The sequence below is a fragment of the Bos indicus x Bos taurus genome, chromosome 21 (assembly GCF_003369695.1).
Source record: "Bos indicus x Bos taurus breed Angus x Brahman F1 hybrid chromosome 21, Bos_hybrid_MaternalHap_v2.0, whole genome shotgun sequence".
NCBI lineage: Eukaryota > Metazoa > Chordata > Mammalia > Artiodactyla > Bovidae > Bos > Bos indicus x Bos taurus.
In genome coordinates this window covers 49298342-49315495 of record NC_040096.1, presented here as the reverse complement: position 1 = coordinate 49315495, position 17154 = coordinate 49298342, and the positions used below count along the sequence as shown (strand labels likewise).

Sequence of the window (17154 nt, the reverse complement as noted above, 5' to 3'; positions counted from 1 at the left end):
CACCTGATGTGAAGAAGTGACTCACTGGAAAAGACCCTAATGCTGGGAAAGACTGAAGGTGGGAGGAGAAGGGGATGACAGAGGATGAGATAGTTGGAGGGCATCACCAACTCGATGGACATGAGTTTGAGTAAACTCTAGGAGTTGGTGATGGACAGGGAAGTCTGGTGTGCTGCAGTCCAGGGGGTTGCAAAGAGTGGGACACAACTGAGCAACTGAACTGAACTGACAGGAGACAGGTAATAAATGTCAACCTTGTCTACATTACAGAACTTGTCTAATACTGAAAATTGTTTAATATCTCTCAAAATAATACCCCTTTTTAAACTTGTATAGTAAGTTATTTTCCAAATTGATATGGATTGTGGCATTTTATTGGAGAAGGCGATGGTACCCCACTCCAGTAGTCTTGCCTGGAAAATCCCATGGATGGAGGAGCCTGGTAGGCTGCCGTCCATGGGGTCGCTAAGAGGCGGACATGACTGAGCAACTTCACTTTCACTTTTCACTTTCATGCATTGGAGAAGGAAATGGCAACCCACTCCAGTGTTCTTGCCTGGAGAATCCCAGGGATGGGGGAGCCTGGTGGGCTGTCGTCTATGGGGTCACACAGAGTCGGACATGACTGAAGCGACTTCGCAGCAGCAGTGGCATTTTATAGGACACAGAAATATTCACAGAAAGTAAAAAGATAAAACAAATATTAGAACATAATTTATGTGGTTCATCATGGAGACCTTAAAACATACAAGTCTGTTGTGATTTTTTTACTCTCAAGTTATCTTTTGTCTACTAAGGGCTGGGCTTTAATATTCACTAGTTATTCACCACTTCAAGTGGTGTTTAACATAGAATGTAAGCCTACTAACTCAAAAACTCAAATGAGAGTATAAAAAGAATTTAATTCATTAAGGATTGTTTAAAATGCAAATATATAGGGATATATTGAGATCTCAGAGGGTTCTCAAATAAAACCTAAGTGCTTTATGGTAATTCATTAATCCACTTATCCTCAGTGAATGCTTGAGCTAATTTTAGCATATTGTATTCTCAGTGAATATGTCCCAATTCACCCAAAAGATTAATAGTTTCTTCAGTGCATACTTGTCAGGTACAAATATACAAAGCAATGTGCTAGTTGCTGATGTTGGAAGGTGGAGGAGTAAGCCATAGAAAACAAAATCTTTTCAGTGCTGACTTCTGCTGTACAGGACCTACAAGCAATAAGGTACAGACCTACAGAAAGATAAAATGAACATAAATAGTTATAAGACTGCCTCTCTAAGTTATATATATAACAAGAGAGTTATAGGTAAAAGGTTAGAGTTCAGAAAAAGGAGAAATTTCCATACAGCTAGGGTGGGAAGAGGGTGAAAGTGATGAAAATAGCTCATGGAGAAAACTGGCCTTGAATGATCTAATGTGCCAAGATGAACATTTCAATTGATAAAGTATCATGTGTCCAATTTATTGTACAAAGATGACTTTGGCTGGGGTTTGTAATCGATTGGAAACAAAATAGTAAAAGTCAGGCTAAGAAGGTTGGACTTGTCTATAGGCCGTGAAAACCCACAAGAAGTGTAAAGCAAAGGAGTGGTAAGACTGAGAAATCAATTGAGCAAGGTATAATAGGAAAAGGGGCTAGGGAAAGAAGACTAGTGAAAGTGAATCAGGTTCTGGCTCAGCCACCTATGCTAATCTCAAGGAAATTACTTGTTTTCCTGGATCTCAGACTTTATTTCTATAAATGGAATTAACCGAAATGACCTCATAAGATTGCTGTGAGGGTCAAAAATAAATATGGAATTTAACAATATTGTATAAACTTTAAAACAAGGTAAGTAAAAGGTATAAAATACAGAGCATGCACTTGCATTCATAATCCAGGCAAGAGTTAATGAGGGCCTGAAGTATGCATTGGTAATCTGAATCAAAGAAGAGATACCAGAGATATTAAAGCAGTAGACCTAACAGACTCAGCAACTGATATAGTGCGGACGGAGTTGCAGGGAACAAGGACTGAGAGACCTTAACCTTAGATGACAAAAAGAATGGAGGCATAAAAAGAAAAGTAGGCCTATGGTTCACTGGACTTCTCCTTCACTCAACAAATAATTGTCATTTGCAAGCAACATTTTAAGTGCTGGGACTGCTACAGAGAATAAAGTAGACAAAGAGCTACCTCATGGAACTTGTATTCTGTGAAGGGACACAGGCATTTAAAGATAAACACAAAGCGGGGAGGAGCCAAGATGGCGGAGGACTAGGACGGGGAGAACACTTTCTCCCCCACAAATTCATCAAAAGAGCATTTAAAAGCTGAGTAAATTCCACAAAACAACTTCTGAATGCCGGCAGAGGACATCAGGCACCCAGAAAAGCAACCCAAGTCTTCGAAAGGAGGTAGGAAAAAATATAAAAGACAAAAAAAGAGACAAAAGAGGCAGGGACGGAGTTCAGTCCCGGGAAGGGAGTCTTAAAAAGAGAGAAGTTTCCAAACACCAGGAAACCTTCTCACTGCCGAATCTGTGCCGAGCTTTGGAAGCACAGAGGGCAACATAACAGGGAGAAAAAATAAATAAACAACTAAAACTTGCAGATTGCAAGCCCTACGGTAACTCCCCCAGCGGAGAAGCAGCGCAGACGCCTGCACACGCCATTAGCAAGCGGGGGCTGGGCAGGGAGGCGTGGCGCGGGCTGCATGGCTGAGAGTAAGAATCTGGCCTGAATGCCCTGAGCGCTATCTGAGCGAAATAATTTGGGCTAGCATACCAGACTGTGGGATATCTACCACACGAACAGCCACCCCTAACCTAAGACACCGCCAGGCCCGCGCATGGAACAAAGGACTGAACAGAAATAGCCGGCTGCAGACCTTCCTCCTCTGGTGACAGGCAGCCAGAGCCAGAAAGGGGCAATCACAGCCCCAGAGAGACATTATCTATAAAACTGTAAGCAGGCTTCTTTGCTAACTAGAACTTCTTGGGGTCTGGACGGTCAACATCTGCCTGAGAAGGTGCGCTGGTTGTACCGAGCAGCGGGGAGGCGATAAGTTGCAGCAACCGCGCTTGCCAAACACCTCATCACCTGAGCTGCTCAGACCTGGGAAAGGCACAAAACGCAGGCCCAACCGAGTCTGCACCTCTGAGGACTACCCAAGTGCCTGAACCTGAGCGGCTTGGACCTGGGAGGTGCAGGCAGCCCAGGGCCGGCCACGGATGGTTCCCGGCAGAACAACCTAGAGCCTGAGCAGTGTGGGCAGGGAGGCTACACGTGCCGTGAGTGGGGGCAGACCCAGTGTGGCTCAGGCACTACAAGCACACACCAGTGTTATTTGTTTGCAGCATCCCTCCCTCCCTCCCCACAGCGTGACTGAACAAGTGAGCCTAAAAAAAAAAAAAAGTGTCCTCCACCACCATCCCCTCTGTGTCAGGGCGGAAACCAGACACTGAAGAGACCAGCAAACAGAAGAAGCTATAACAGAGGGAACCGCCTTGGAAGGTACAGGCAATAGATTAAAACCCTGTGATTACTACCGACTACATAGGAAGGGGCCTATACATCTTGAGAAATATAAGTCGGACCAAGGAACTAGCCAAAAATGAACTGAACCCACAATACTCACAACAAAACTAGAGAAAGTCCTAGATATATTTTTACTATTTTTATGATCATTCTTTTTTTAATTTTTTAAAAAAATTTAAGTCCCCTATTATTCCTTTAATTTTCACTTTTATAACCTATTACTTTGCAAAAAAAAAAAAAGACCCTATTTTTTTTTCTTCAGCAAACTTCATATATATGTATTTTTATAATTTTTTGACCTTGTTTTTTTTTTCTTCTTTTCTTTAACATTGCATTTTTGAAATTCCAAACTCTACTCTAGATTTTTAATTTTAGCTTTTTGGTATTGTTATCAATTTTGTACCTATAGTTTTTTTTATAATTTCTGTGACTTTTTTTTCCCTCTGTTTCTTTCTCTTCTTTTTTTTTCTTCTTCTTTTATATAACATTGTATATCTGAAATTCCAAATTCTACTCTAGATTTTTAATTTATGCTTTTTGGTATTTGATATCAATTTTGTACCTGTATCTTCTTTATAATTTTTGTGACATTGTTTGTTTTTGTTTGTTTGTTTTTTCTCTTTCTTTTTCTTCTTCTTTTTTTTTAACACTGTATTTTTGAAATTCCAAACTCTACTCTAGATTTTTAACTTTTGCTTTTTGGTATTAGTTATCAATTTTGTACCTATATTTTCTTTATTATTTTTGTGACCTTGTTTGTTTTTGTTTATTCATTTTTTCTCTCTTTGTTTTCCTTCTTCTTTTCTTTAACATTGTATTTTTGAAATTCCAAACTCTACTCTAGATTTTTAATTTTTGCTTTTATGTATTTGTTACCAATTTTGTACCTTTAAGAACCCAATCTTCAGGACCCATTTTTCACTAGGGAGCGAGATTACTACCTTGACTGCTCTCTCTCCCTTTGGACTCTCCTTTTTCTCCACCAGCTCGCCTGTGTCTCCTCCCTAACCCCTCTCTACTCTACCCAACTCTGTGAATTTCTGTGTGTTCCAGACGGTGGAGAACACTTAGGGAACTGATTACTGGCTAGATCTGTCTCCCTCCTTTTCATTCCCCCCTTTTATCCTTCTGGCCACCTCTGTCTCCTTCCTCCTTCTTCTCTTCTCTGTATAACTCCGTGAACATCTCTGAGCGGTCCAGTTGTGGGGTGCACATAAGGAAGTGATTACTTGCTAGCCCACCCTCTCCACTATTGATTCCACGTCATCTCATTTGGGTCACCTCTAACTCCCTCCTCCCTCTTCTCTTCTCCATGTAACGCTGTGAACCTCTCTGGGTGACCCTCACAGTAGAGAAACTTTTCATCTTTAACATAGATGTTTTATCAATGGTGCTGTATATAAGGAGAAGTTTTGAAACTACTGTAAAAATAAAACCAATAACTGGAAGCAGGAGGCTTAAGTCCAAACCCTGACTCCAGGGAACTCCTGACTCCAAGGAACATTAATTGACAGGAGCTCATCAAATGCCTCCATACCAACACTGAAACCAAGCACCACACAAGGGCCAACAAGTTCCAGGGCAAGACATACCAAGCAAATTCTCCAGCAACAAAGGAACACAGCCCTGAGCTTCAAGATACAGGCTGCCCAAAGTCACCCCAAAACCATAGACATCTCATAACTCATTACTGGACACTTCATTGCACTCCAGAGAGAAAAAATACAGCTCCACCCACAAGAACACCGACACAAGCTTCCCTAACCAGGAAACCTTGACAAGCCAGCTGTACAAACCCACACACAGTGAGGAAATGCCACAATAAAGAGAACTCCACAAACTGCCAGAATACAGAAAGGACACCCCAAAAGCAGCAATTTAAACAAGATGAAGAGACAGAGGAATACCCAGCAGATAAAGGAACAGGATAAATGCCCACCAAACCAAACAAAAGAGGAAGAGATAGGGAATCTACCTGATAAAGAATTCCAAATAATGATAGTGAAATTGATCCAAAATCTTGAAATCAAAATGGAATCACAGATAAATAGCCTGGAGACAAGGATTGAGAAGATGCAAGAAAGGTTTAACAAGGACCTAGAAGAAATAAAAAAGAGTCAATATATAATGAATAATGCAATAAATGAAATTAAAAACACTTTGGAGGCAACAAATAGTAGAATAACAGAGGCAGAAGATAGGATTAGTGAATTAGAAGATAGAATGGTAAAAATAAATGAATCAGAGAGGATAAAAGAAAAACGAATTAAAAGAAATGAGGACAATCTCAGAGACCCTCAGGACAATATTAAACGCTACAACATTCGAATCATAGGGGTCCCAGAAGAAGAAGACAAAAAGAAAGACCATGAGAAAATACTTGAGGAGATAATAGTTGAAAACTTCCCTAAACTGGGGAAGGAAATAATCACCCAAGTCCAAGAAACCCAGAGAGTCCCAAACAAGGATAAACCCAAGGCGAAACACCCCAAGACACATATTACTCAAATTAACAAAGATCAAACACAAAGAACAAATATTAAAAGCAGCAAGGGAAAAACAACAAATAACACACAAGGGAATTCCCATAAGGATTACAGCTGATCTTTCAATATAAACTCTTCAAGGCAGGAGGGAATGGCAAGACATACTTAAAATGATGAAAGAAAATAACCTACAGCCCAGATTATTGTACCCAGAAAGGATCTCATTCAAGTATGAAGGAGAAACCAAAAGCTTTTCAGACAAGCAAAAGCTGAGAGAATTCAGCACCACCAAACCAGCTCTCCAACAAATACTAAAGGATATTCTCTAGACAGGAAACACAAAAATGGTGTATAAATTCGAACCCCAAACAATAAAGTAAATGGCAACGGGATCATACTTATCAGTAATTACCTTAAACGTAAATGGGTTGAATGCCCCAACCAAAAGACAAAGACTGGCTGAATGGATACAAAAACAAGACCCCTACATATGTTGTCTACAAGAGACCCACCTCAAAACAGGGGACACATACAGACTGAAAGTGAAGGGCTGGAAATAGATTTTCCATGCAAACAGGGACCAAAAGAAAGCAGGAGTAGCAATACTCATATCAGATAAAATAGACTTTAAAACAAAGGCTGTGAAAAGAGACAAAGATGGTCACTACATAATGATCAAAGGATCAATCCAAGAAGAAGATATAACAATTATAAATATATATGCACCCAACACGGGAGCACTGCAATATGTAAGACAAATGCTAATAAGTATGAAAGGAGAAATTAACAATAACACAATAATAGTGGGAGACTTTAATATCCCACTCACACCTATGGATAGATCAACTAAACGGAAAATTAACAAGGAAACACAACTTTAAACGATACAATAGACCAGTTAGACCTAATTGATATCTATAGGACATTTCATCCCAAAACAATGAATTTCACCTTTTTCTCAAGCACACATGGAACCTTCTCCAGGATAGATCACATCCTGGGCCATAAATCTAGCCTTGGTAAATTCAAAAAAATAGAAATCATTCCAAGCATCTTTTCTGACCACAATGCAGTAAGATTAGACCTCAATTACAGGAGAAAAACTATTGAAAATTCCAACATATGGAGGCTGAACAACATGCTGCTGAATAACCAACAAATCACAGAAGAAATCAAAAAAGAAATCAAAATTTGCATAGAAACGAATGAAAATGAAAACACAACAACCCAAAACCTGTGGGACACTGTAAAAGCAGTCCTAAGGGGAAAGTTCATAGCAATACAGGCATACCTCAAGAAACAAGAAAAAAGTCAAATAAATAACCTAACTCTACACCTAAAGCAACTAGAAAAGGAAGAAATGAAGAACCCCAGGGTTAGTAAAAGGGAAGAAATCTTAAAAATTAGAGCAGAAATAAATGCAAAAGAAACAAAAGAGACCATAGCAAAAATCAACAAAGCGAAAAGCTCATTCTTTGAAAGGATAAATAAAATTGACAAACCATTAGCCAGACTCATCAAGAAACAAAGGGAGAAAAATCAAATCAATAAAATTAGAAATGAAAATGGAGAGATCACAACAGACAACACGGAAATACAAAGGATCATAAGAGACTACTATCAGCAATTATATGCCAATAAAATTGACAACGTGGAAGAAATGGACAGATTCTTAGAAAAGTACAACTTTCCAAAACTGGACCAGGAAGAAATAGAAAATCTTAACAGGCCCATCACAAGCACGGAAATTGAAACTGTAATCAAAAATCTTCCAGCAAACAAAAGCCCAGGTCCAGACGGCTTCACAGCTGAATTCTACCAAAAATTTAGAGAAGAGCTAACACCTATCCTGCTCAAGCTCTTCCAGAAAATTGCAGAGGAAGGTAAACTTCCAAACTCATTCTATGAGGCCACCATTACCCTAATACCAAAACCCGACAAAGATCCCACAAAAAAAGAAAACTACAGGCCAATATCACTGATGAACATAGATGCAAGAATCCTTAACAAAATTCTAGCAATCAGAATCCAACAACACATTAAAAAGATCATACACCATGACCAAGTGGGCTTTATCCCAGGGATGCAAGGATTTTTCAATATCTGCAAATCAATCAATGTAATACACCACATTAACAAATTGAAAAACAAAAACCATATGATTATCTCAATAGATGCAGAGAAAGCCTTTGACAAAATTCAACATCCATTTATGATAAGAACTCTCCAGAAAGCAGGAATAGAAGGAACATACCTCAACATAATAAAAGCTATATATGACAAACCCACAGCAAACATTATCCTCAATGGTGAAAAATTGAAAGCATTTCCTCTAAAGTCAGGAACAAGACAAGGGTGCCCACTTTCACCATTCCTATTCAACATAGTTTTGGAAGTTTTGGCCACAGCAATCAGAGCAGAAAAAGAAATAAAAGGAATCCAAATTGGAAAAGAAGAAGTAAAACTCTCACTATTTGCAGATGACATGATCCTCTACATAGAAAACCCTAAAGACTCCACCAGAAAATTACTAGAACTAATCAATGACTATAGTAAAGTTCCAGGATATAAAATCAACACACAGAAATCCCTTGCATTCCTATACACTAATAATGAGAAAACAGAAACAGAAATTAAGGAAACAATTCCATTCACCATTGCAATGGGAAGAATAAAATACTTAGGAATATATTTACCTAAAGAAACTAAAGACCTATATATAGAAAACTATAAAACACTGGTGAAAGAAATCAAAGAGGACACTAATAGATGGAGAAATATACCATGTTCATGGATTGGAAGAATCAATACAGTGAAAATGAGTATACTACCCAAAGCAATTTATAGATTCAATGCAATCCCTATCAAGCTACCAACGGTATTCTTCACAGAGCTAGAACAAATAATTTCACAATTTGTATGGAAATACAAAAAACCTCGAATAGCCAAAGCTATCTTGAGAAAGAAGAATGGAACTAGAGGAATCAACCTACCTGACTTCAGGCTCTACAACAAAGCCGCAGTCATCAAGACAGTATGGTACTGGCACAAAGACAGAAATATAGATCAATGGAACAAAATAGAAAGCCCAGAGATAAATCCACGCACATATGGACACCTTATCTTTGACAAAGGAGGCAAGAATATACAATGGATTAAAGACAATCTCTTTAACAAGTGGTGCTGGGAAATCTGGTCAACCACTTGTGAAAGAATGAAACTATAACACTTTCTAACACCATACACAAAAATAAACTCAAAATGGATTAAAGATCTAAATGTAAGACCAGAAACTATAAAACTCCTAGAGGAGAACATAGGCAAAACACTCTCTGACATACATCACAGCAGGATCCTCTATGACCCACCTCCCAGAATATTGGAAATAAAAGCAAAAATAAACAAATGGGACCTAATTAACCTTAAAAGCTGCACATCAAAGGAAACTATTAGCAAGGTGAAAAGGCAGCCTTCAGAATGGGAGAAAATAATAGCAAATGAAGCAACTGACAAACAACTAATCTCAAAAGTATACAAGCAACTCCTACAGCTCAACTCCAGAAAGATAAATGACCCAATCAAAAAATGGGCCAAAGAACTAAATAGACATTTCTCCAAAGAAGACATACAGATGGCTAACAAACACATGAAAAGATGCTCAACATCACTCATTATCAGAGAAATGCTATGAGGTACCATTTCACACCAGTCAGAATGGCTCTGATCCAAAAGTCTACAAGCAATAAATGCTGGAGAGGGTGTGGAGAAAAGGGAACCCTCTTACACTGTTGGTGGGAATGCAAACTAGTACAGCCACTATGGAGAACAGTGTGGAGATTCCTTAAAAAACTGGAAATAGAACTGCCTTATGATCCTGCAATCCCACTGCTGGACATACACACTGAGGAAACCAGAAGGGAAAGAGAAACGTGTACCCCAATGTTCATCGCAGCACTGTTTATAATAGCCAGGACATGGAAGCAACCTAGATGTCCATCAGCAGATGAATGGATAAGAAAGCGGTGGTACATATACACAATGGAGATTACTCAGCCATTAAAAAGAATACATTTGAATCAGTTCTAATGAGGTGGATGAAACTGGAGCCTATTATACAGAGTGAAGTAAGCCAGAAGGAAAAACACCGATACAGTATACTAACACATATATATGGAATTCACAAAGATGGTAACAATAACCCTGTGTACGAGACAGCAAAAGAGACACTGATGTATAGAACAGTCTTATGGACTCTGTTGGAGGGGAGAGGGTGGGAATATTTGGGAGAAGGGCATTGAAACATGTATAATATCATGCATGAAACGAGTTGCCAGTCCAGGTTCGATGCATGATACTGGATGCTTGGGGCTAGTGCACTGGGTCGACCCAGAGGGATGGTATGGGGAGAGAGGACGGCTCAGGATGGGGAACACATGTATACCTGTGGCAGATTCATTTTGATATTTGGCAAAACTAACACAATTTTGTAAAGTTTAAAAATAAAATAAAATTTAAAAAAAAGATAAACACAGGGCATGTCAGTATATTAATCATGTTTTTTACTATGTGTATTTTATGATATTTTGACATCTCCTTTTATGAGTCTCCTGAAGTCTGATACACTATCTCCCAGGGCCTAAATCACACCAGGGCAGGATACCAGACAACTAGGAACCACCCTTATATTTTAGAGGCTGCAGAAGTAACTCAAACTATCCAATCCTAAACTTGTTCTAGTACTTACTCTGCCTTTCTCAATCCTTCCCACCAAAACCACAATAAAGGCTCTGGTCCATGCTTTCCCCTCACTCCTGCATCCTGACCTACAGTCCCTCTGCTTCCCCATCTGGCCCTGCATGGCGTGGCATACTTCCTCCTGAAAACTATTATCTTTTCAATGGCAATCATTTTCTATCATCTATAAGCCAAAAGAATACCTTATCATGGTAGTTAACTAAAGTTTTACTTCATATAATCAGATTAATTTTTAGAATACTAAATGGCTTTTGCCACATCTTCCAACATACCAAAATGGTATTATACTTGGAAGTAATTCTTAAATATAAGTTTCACTATATTTTTTCCCATGATAATGCAAATGAATAATTGAACTCTTGAAAACTTGCAATAATCTTCCCCAAAGTATCCCTTTTCTCTCATCTATACTGCTTATCTCAAAAGAGGATTCATGGGACTTCTCTGGTATGGTAGTCCAGTGATTAAGAATCTGCCTGGCAATGCAGGGGACATGGGTTTGATCCCTGATCAGGGAACTAAGATCCCACATGTAATAGAACATTAAGTCCATGCACCCACACTCTCTGGAGCCCGTGCGCCACAATTAGAGAGCACAAGTGCAGCAACTACTAAGCACATGGGCCACAACTAGAGAATCCGTGTGTCACAGCAAAAGATCCAGCATGATGCAATGAAGATCCCGTGACCAGCAGCTTAATAAAGAAATAAAGAAATCCTGATGCAGTCAAATAAAGAAGGATTCATAATAAAAATAAATAAAAAGTATAAAAAATAATAAATAAAAATGAATAAATAAAAAGAGGATTCATATAATACTTCATATTTTTCTTCAAGCATACTTGAAGCATACAACCTAGTTCAATAAATATTATTAATATGTTGTTAATATTTTATAATACAAATAAACTCATACATGAATTTCCACATTTATACAATTATTCTAAATTGCTTTTTAAGATAAACAATAGCATTACTGAAAAACTTCATATTGGTGTAAATATTGGAAACACTGGAAATTTAAAAAATTTTTAAACCTTGAGGCTATACACATTAAAGAAGTTTTATATGTTGCTATTTTTGTTACCTAAACCTAACTAAAATTACTTTCACCAGCATGTTTTGAAGAATCTTAGTTGCAGATTCCCTAAGTAAGGAAAATGTAACTATTAACTTTAAAAGATAGATAATATATAGATACAAAGTATCAAAATCCAAATAAGCCAAGATAAATGTTTTCGGAAAAGATCTGTAGTAATTTTAAGAGTTGAAAGGGTATTTTTTATCAATTGTCTATAATGACCCATAGTTATTTGTTATAAGATGCATTGGAATCTGCAGTGGAGAATCCACAATTATCTAAAGCCTCAAGGTGGCAAATCAATTATTCCATAATGAATGGCAAGTTATGTCAGTTGTAAATATGTGTCACAAGGATCATGTTTTAGTAGAAACAATGAAAGAAATCTTGAACAGCATTTTATTACCATGCTAATGCAGTAGAGCCTTCTGGCAACTATATAGAATCCAGAATATAATGTCTAAATACCCAAGGAGAACATTTAGAATAAGAACACTAATATCCTCAAACAGCTGCTTACTTTATGCTAACCCAATAATAGTACTCAACTTTTTGGTCTCAGGATCCCTTTACCTTTAAAGATTATAGACAGCCCCAAAAAGTTTTTATGTGAGTTCAATCAATGGTTTATTACCTTATAAGAAATTAAAACAGAGAAAATATTTAAATAGGTATTTACTTATTTAGGAAATCTTTTAAAATCATAATAAACACCCCATGTTAATATCAGAGCAACTATGCTATCTTGTTCTGTAACCTCTGGACATGAAAGGAAGAAAGAAAAGTCTGAGTTTTTCAATAAAGAATAAAAATAAAATAAAAAATTTATCATTAAGGAAACAGTTTTAACCTTGCAGACTCCCTGAAGAAGAGAATTGCTTTGAGAACTGCTGCTCTAAATCTTTAGTTTATCAGTAGGAAAAGTTGAATTCGTCTACTAGGTCACATGAAAATGCTGTTTTCAGAAGGGAGAACTAATAGTAACCAAGCCAGTTCTTAGAGTTTTAAGAAACAGCCCAAGTCCAGTGACTAAGATAAGAACATTAACTTCTAACTTTACACAAAGTTCAAGTCCTCAGCCTTAGCCAATAACAGCAGAGGCTAGATATACGCATAGACAGCAGTAATGCTTTGAAATACACATAGCCATCAGCAGTGAGTTAACTGTGACAATGCTCTAAGTTTAAAAATTAACTTAATGATTTCTTTATGACTGTTTAATTCATTAGAGTTAATTACATATCAATACTGCAGTTAACTTATAAAAATGATAAACTGTGCTTCTGTTTCTCTTCTGTTGTCTAAAACATCTTCTGTGTGCTAAAGCTCCTAAGGATAGATAAATAAGTCTTTGAGCTGGAGCTGACAAAAGAACTAATGAAGAACATCTGTGTAATACAGTGCATGTGTGAGTAGCAAATGTTTATATTTATTTGGCATGCATAAACATGCATGTGAAAAGTGAAAGTGAAGTGAAAGTTGCTCAGTCGTGTCCGACTCTTTGCGACCCCATGGACTATAGAGTCCATGGAATTCTCCAGGCCAGAATACTGGAGAGGGTAGCCTTTCCCTTCTCCAAGGGATCTTCCCAACTCAGGGATCAAACCCAGGTCTCCCACATTGCAGGCGGATTCTTTACCAGCTGAGCCACAAGGGAAGTCCAAGAATACTGGAGTGGGTAGCCTAGCCCTTCTCCAGGGGATCTTCCCAACCCAGGAATCAAACCGGGGCCTCCTGCATTGCAGGCGGATTCTTTACCAACTAAGCTATCAGGGAATTTACCACATTAATTTCCTTTTTAAAGCAAAACCAAAATATGAACATTTTTCTACAACTCAATGAATTTCAAGATAAAATTACAAATATTTTAAAATAATTTTTAGGTGTCTATATAGTAGATATTTTGTTTGTCCACAATTATTCTCTCCCCCGACACACTAAATGTACCCTAAATGATCCTAATTATTATAATCTGAGTGGGCTTCAAATTGATTAAAAGCCAACAGAATACACAATGGAAAAAAAAAAAAAAAAAAGATCTCTTCAGCAAGTGGGAGGGTTGCACAGCCACATATAAATCAATGAGGTTAAAACACATCCTCATGTCATATATAAAGATAAACTTAACATGGCTTAAACACAAATTAAAATAGGACTCCATAAAACTCCTAGAAGACAATGTAGGTAAAATACTCTCTGACACAAATTATACCAGTTTTCTTAGGTCAGTGTCCCAAGGCAATAGAAATAAAAGCAAAAATGAACACATGGGACCTAATTAAACTTACAAGCTTTTTACAGCAAAGGTGACCCAAGGAAACCATAAACAAAATGAAAAGGCAACCTGTGGACTAGAAGAAAATATCTGCAAATGATGCAACCAACAAGGGCCTAATTTCCAAAATACACAAACAGCTCATGCAACTCCACCCAAAAAAACAAAGAACCCAATCAAAAACTGGGCAAGAAGAACTACATAGACACTTCTCCCAAGAAAACATACAGATGGCCAACAGGCACATGAAAAGATGCTCAACATTGCTAATTATTAGAGAAATGTAAATCACAGTGACAATGAGGTACCACCTCACACTGGTCAGAACGGCCGTCATTAGAAAATATACAAATAACAAACGCTGGAGAGAGTGTAGAGAAAAGGGAACCCTCCTACACTGTTGGTGGAAATGTAAACTGAAGCAATCACTATGGAAAATGGTATGGAAATTCCTCAAAAAACTAAAAATAGTTTCTATATGATCCAGCAGTCCCACTCCTGGGAATATATCTAGATAAAACTATAATTCAAAAAGATATATGCACCCCTATATTCATAGCAGCACTATTCACAATAGCCAAGACACATGCGCTTAGTCCCTCAGTCCTGTCTGACTCTTTGCCAATACATGGAAACAACCTAAATGTCCATCAACAGATGAATGGACAAAGATGTGGTACATATATACAATGGAATACTACTTGGCCATAAAAAAGAATGAAATAATGCCATTTTCAGCAACTTGGATGGACCTAGAGATTACCATACTAAGTGAAGCAAATGAGAAAGAGAAAGACAAATGCAATATGATAGCACTTGTCTATGGAATCTAAAATAGGACATAAATGAACTTATCTATAAAGCAGAATCATAGACATAAAGAATAGGCTTGTAGTTGCCAATGGGGAGGGGATTGGGGGAGAAATGGATTGGATTTGGGGATTAGTAGATGCAAACCACTATATGTAGACTGAATAAAGGACATGGTTCTACTGTAAAACCCAGGGAACTATATTCAATATCCTGTGATAAAATATAATGGAAAAGAATATGAAAAAGAATATATATATATATAAATGAATCACTTGGAGATAATATATATATATATGACTCACTTGGCTATACATCAGAAATCAACACTGTAAATCAACTATATTCCAATAAAATACATTAAAAAAAAAAAGCACATATTGTATTGCCAAAAAAGGAAGCTAATAGAAAGATTCCTGAATTAACAAATACAAAAAGCAAACCCATTTGAAAACTAGAAGGTAAGCATCTCAAGAATATTAGGTCTCTGTCCATTTCTTAACTGGTGATTCCTAGGCATTAGTAAAAGCCTAATATATAAAAGGCATGCATTAGATTGTTGTAGAATAACTGAATGTATGAACAAAGGTAAGGAACTATCTTTGTGACATATACAACCAAAATTTACCTATGCGAGTTTTTTTCCACATTCTCTAATTGAGGCAATAGTGCTCAGGTTTGACAACTTGGAAAGTTAGGTGTTATGTAGGTCAAACATAGCAAACTGTTTATTATAAATAAAAGCAATTTCCCTAAATCTGGATTGATCTTATTGTGAAACACAGAAAGTTACTAAAGTTATTCCTCTCTTCATTGGGAGAATGTAAAATTGTTTATCTGTAATATATTTGCCAAATAAAATGTTTCCCCTGTTTTTCAACAGTTCTAATAATCATGAACTGGCTTACAAGACATTTTCTAGGTTAATTATGTGCTGTCATTGCAGGAATGAAATGTTTAAATCAAAGCAGAATAGCATTTACTATTTACAAGAGTTTGTTAAAGGCAATATATATAGAATGAACTCCTTAAAGTCTAAACAACCTAAAATTTTATTATCAACCTTGTTTTAATTAGTATATTTTTACTTTCCAATTTTTGGTAATATTAAAACATCCTTTCTTCATGCAATGTTCGCCCCTTTTTCTTCTGGTTTACTTTTGGGAGATGCTGAAGTCAATTCTGGTTAGCCTATGACAAAATATAAACTTATTAATAGGATACTAGGATAACTCACAGAATTCAAGAATTTGAAAACATATGGTAAGAATACTGTAGTGGGTTGCATTTCCTACTCTAGGGGATCTTCCCAAACCAGGGATCAAACCTGAATCTCCTGCATCTCCTGCATTGGCATGCAGATTCTTTACCAACTACACCTCTTGGGAAGCCCAAGCATATATACACACCGCAGAAAGGGCAAGAGCAACTGGATATCTCAAACATAGAAGTTCACAGACTCTATTTAAGAACATTGCCATTGATCTGACCCAGCTCCCGAAACATAATTCGAAATGACAAGTTCCAGCAAAGAAATGGTCATTTAAAAACTTTAAACATTACTCATCTCTAAATAAAGTCAATATAATATTTAATAAAATAACATGTCCCCAAAATTAGAAGAATGAATCAGACCATTTGAACAGTTTAGCCTAAACATGCTTTAGGATCATATCATACCCATATACCTAAATCTGTGTTCACCAAAACAATTTTATGATCATTGAATACATTTCTGAAGTATTCATATCTAGTCAAAAAACAGATATCCAATAGAAAGAACAAAATAAAGTCATTAGTGGTTCTCTCATCATTACCACATCCATATAAATTTAAATATTGGTATTAAAACCAATAACCCCTGTCCAGTAAATTAGGTTATTGTGAGACCACACCTAGACTAGATGGACTCACAAGACCACATAATATATGCTTTAAGAGTTAAGGTTAGTTATTTTGGAAGTTCAAAGGCAAATACAAAATTATGATAGTGTGGTGGTTTAATCTCTAAGTCATGTCCGATTCTTGCAACCCCATGGACTGTAGCCTGCTAGGCTCCTCTGTCCATGGGATTCTCCAGGCAAGAATACTGGAGTGAGTTGCCATTTCTTTCTCCAGGGGATCTTCCTGACCCAGGAATCAAACCTGGGTCTCTTGCATTGCAGGCAGATTCTTAACCAACTGAGCTATGAGGGAAGCCTGAAAAATTATTGATAAAGAAT

General features: G+C 37.2%; 1 long non-coding RNA gene across 3 annotated transcripts in view; it reads right to left on the bottom strand.

The window, feature by feature from the left end:
* The window catches only part of LOC113879632, a 77981-nt gene that overhangs the window by 7128 nt on the left and 53699 nt on the right, over positions 1-17154 (bottom strand). Inside the window, exon 8 of one of the 3 annotated variants that reach the window (XR_003507400.1) lies at positions 15987-16123. The exons of the other annotated variants lie outside the window; for them this stretch is intronic. This is a non-coding gene — a long non-coding RNA (uncharacterized LOC113879632). Of the gene's footprint in view, positions 1-15986; positions 16124-17154 lie in introns of those variants that run through there. 3 annotated transcript variants of the gene reach the window in all.